The sequence below is a fragment of the Micromys minutus genome (genome assembly GCF_963924665.1).
Source record: "Micromys minutus genome assembly, chromosome: 17".
Classification (NCBI taxonomy): Eukaryota; Metazoa; Chordata; class Mammalia; order Rodentia; family Muridae; genus Micromys; species Micromys minutus.
This window is the reverse complement of record NC_137952.1, coordinates 8302804-8305801: the sequence shown is the minus strand read 5'-3', so window position 1 is coordinate 8305801 and position 2998 is coordinate 8302804. Positions and strand designations below refer to the sequence as shown.

General features: G+C 42.5%; 1 pseudogene across 1 annotated transcript; it reads right to left on the bottom strand.

Moving 5' to 3' along the window:
- Nucleotides 1–480: 480 nt before the first annotated feature.
- Nucleotides 481–2613, bottom strand: LOC308431888 (phosphoglycerate mutase 1-like; annotated as a pseudogene). The gene is made up of 2 exons: nucleotides 2572–2613; nucleotides 481–1157 (listed from the first exon to the last, which is right to left on the bottom strand). The product of its transcript is annotated as a phosphoglycerate mutase 1-like (transcript).
- Nucleotides 2614–2998: the final 385 nt, after the last annotated feature.

Genomic DNA, 2998 nt, shown 5'->3' with positions numbered 1-2998 from the left:
AGAGTCTTAGTTGTTATGCCCAAATCAGTTTTGAACCCACAAGGTAGGTTCAAGTAGTTGGAACCTGATTTAGACAGTGAACCTGGTTTAGACCCTTCATCTTCACAAAACAAGACCCAAACACATCAAGGGGTCAAGGAGTTTATTCCCTTTGATATGCGGACTGTCTTATTTTCTGGGGACAACATAGGATGGTTTCAACTGCTACTAGCAACCTCAGAGTCTCCTGGTGCAGGGAACCATCCCTGGATGTGGACCAAGAACCTGCAACCCTGCGTTGTTTTTCTGACTAGATTCTATAAAGGGAGCAGGTGCAGGGGATAAAATACTAAAATGAAAATGGTAGCCTCGGGTCCCCATCTGCAGCTACAACTTAAAGTTAAGATCTTAAAGATGTAGTTAGCATGGCAGGTGCTGGGGAGGATGCAGGAAGCAGGAACAGGCAGGGAGGGTGTCGGGTAGATGTCTGCCTCCTTGCCTTCACTTCTTCACCTTACCCTGAGCAGCCGCAGCTTCCATGACTTTATGCACTGTCTCCTCATCTCCTAGGAATTGCATGGGCTTGACAGGCTTCAAGTTCTTGTCCAATTCATAGACAATGGGAATGCCTGTTGGCAGGTTCAGCTTCATGGTGCCCTTTTGTGAGAGACCCTGCAGATACTTGACGATACCTTGAAGGCTGGCAATAATGTCCTTTAGGCTCTCACAGGAGGGCATCTGGTCCTCAGTAAGGTCTGCATCCTTTCTGATGTTGCTAGAAAAGGGATTATCAGGTTCCATTAGAGGTGGTGGAACATTGTAAGATCATCTCCAGATTATTACCTGTGTTTCACTACGCTTAGCAATTTCTGCTTTATTGAGGACTGTTTAGACCCCCATAATGTCGCTCACTGAGCCACCATATCCTGAACACTGGCAACCACATCTGTTCAATGGCATTCAGGACTGTCCAGAAGGTCTGGATTGCTCTCTTTTACACAGAGGTGAAGCAGATATCAAACTGATAGCCAGCATCTCACAGATCCTGCCTGCCACACTTTGCCTCCTTGTGGCCCGCCAGGCTCAGGTCAGTTTCACCAGCTGCTGAAGTGGTTCTCCAGGATCCAGGCGATTGACAGATAATGCTGCAGCAACTGAGGATCCCTAAAATTCTCCACCTTTTTGTGTTATGAGACATAAACTACTTTCTTCCTAATTACTCTTAGAAACATAGATTGTGTCTAATACTGGGATTTTTGTATTCTTGGGAGTAATTCTTTTCCTCACCTATTGTCTTGGCCAGTTTCCTTGATGTCCTTTCAAATACGGAAGAATCACGGGGGCTTTTTTACACACAGTGGGATCTGTCAGGAACCAATACTCAAAGCAACTGTTAATTAGTCTTAAGTTTCAGAAGTAAAATAAAAGAGAAACAAAAATAAAAACAAAAACCAAGTGAAACAACAACAGCAAACCACTAACTAGGTCAAATAAATCAGGAAAAGGAGCTCTCTCTCTCTTACCAGTGTTGAAATCACAAGGATGATATTAGTGGAGCAGTAGTGATTAGTGTGACTACCATATACAGCCCTCTACATTGCAGTTATTTTCCCTAAGACTCTAGATCTCTTCAACTGGGGGCATTCTTGGTACTGAAAGGCTCATCTACGTACTGCTGTTGCCCTTAGTGGGGATGGCTGCTTGTGCTCAGACTTGAGCCCAGTGGGAGAACAGGGACATTCTCCAGTCAGCTGTACTTGCTTTTGAATCAGGGTTCTAGTCCTGAAAGCTCCATGCCAGCTCTGTGGCCCTTGTCTGAAGATGAGTATCACAGAGAAAACCAAACCATCTGCTAGAAAATTTGCTTTAATGTGATGATCTTGTTCTTATCTTTCGCCTTCTCCCAGTTACTATCCTATGGGATCACTTTACTTTCTCTTTGTACACCTTGAGTTGTATTTTAAAGGGCTACATTATCCTGCTAAAGTACTCATTTCACTTAAGATTGTGTGTGGGGGGAGGGGGTATGTGTGTGTGTGTGTGTGTGTGTGTATGTGTGTATGTGTGTGTGTGTGTATGTGTGTGTGTGTGTGTGTATGTGTGTGTGTGTGTGTGTGTGTGTGTGTGTATTTGGCCATAGGTTTATACATATGTGACCGTATATGAGTGCAGCCCAGAACTTGGTGCTGGATGTCTTTCTCTACTACTCTCTGTCTTATTGTTTAAGACAGGATGATCACTAATTGTGGACCCCACCAACTGGGTAGAAAGATTGGCAAGTGAGCAATCTCCATATTCAGGATTCTTTCTCCCAGCATATTTGGTGGAATTTGCCTTTTCTAAGAAAAATATTCTCAGGGTTTCATGCAAGTACTTCACCCACTAGCCTACCTTTTCTTTTTTGTGACAGTTCAAACGTGAATGGCCCACAGGTACTCATGTATTTGAACAATTACTCTCAAATAGGCAAAATTTTAGGGTTAAGATTAATATGTGTGACATGTTTGGAGAGGATGTGTCACTAGCTTAAGTCTTTGGGGTTGCAAAAGCCTCAAACTAATTCCAATGCTCCAGACAATGTCTGCCTTCTACCTGCAGAACAAGAAGTAAAGCCTCAGCTCTTTCTGACGTCATGACACTGCACTTCCATCGTGGACTCTGGTCCTCTGGAAACCTCAGCTCCAAATGAAATATTTTCATTATAAGTTCCATTAGTCATGCAGTTTTATCTTAGCACTAGGAAAATAAGCAAGATATTTATTAAGTATGTGTTTAAGTATCAATAATATATGGACACACGCCAGCCAGTGGGTATATAATGGGCCAAGATTCACATGACAATGAGCCAACTAAGTCCTCACTCCAGTATTCATTTTCCACAGGGGCATCGATGGCATTATACTAAAATAGTGCAGTATTTTACTAAACAATGATGATGCAACTTTTAAAAGTTATAGGGATTGAAAATTGTGGAGAATTTTATTGTTTTGTTTTGGTTTGGTTTTTTTGTTGTTTTTGT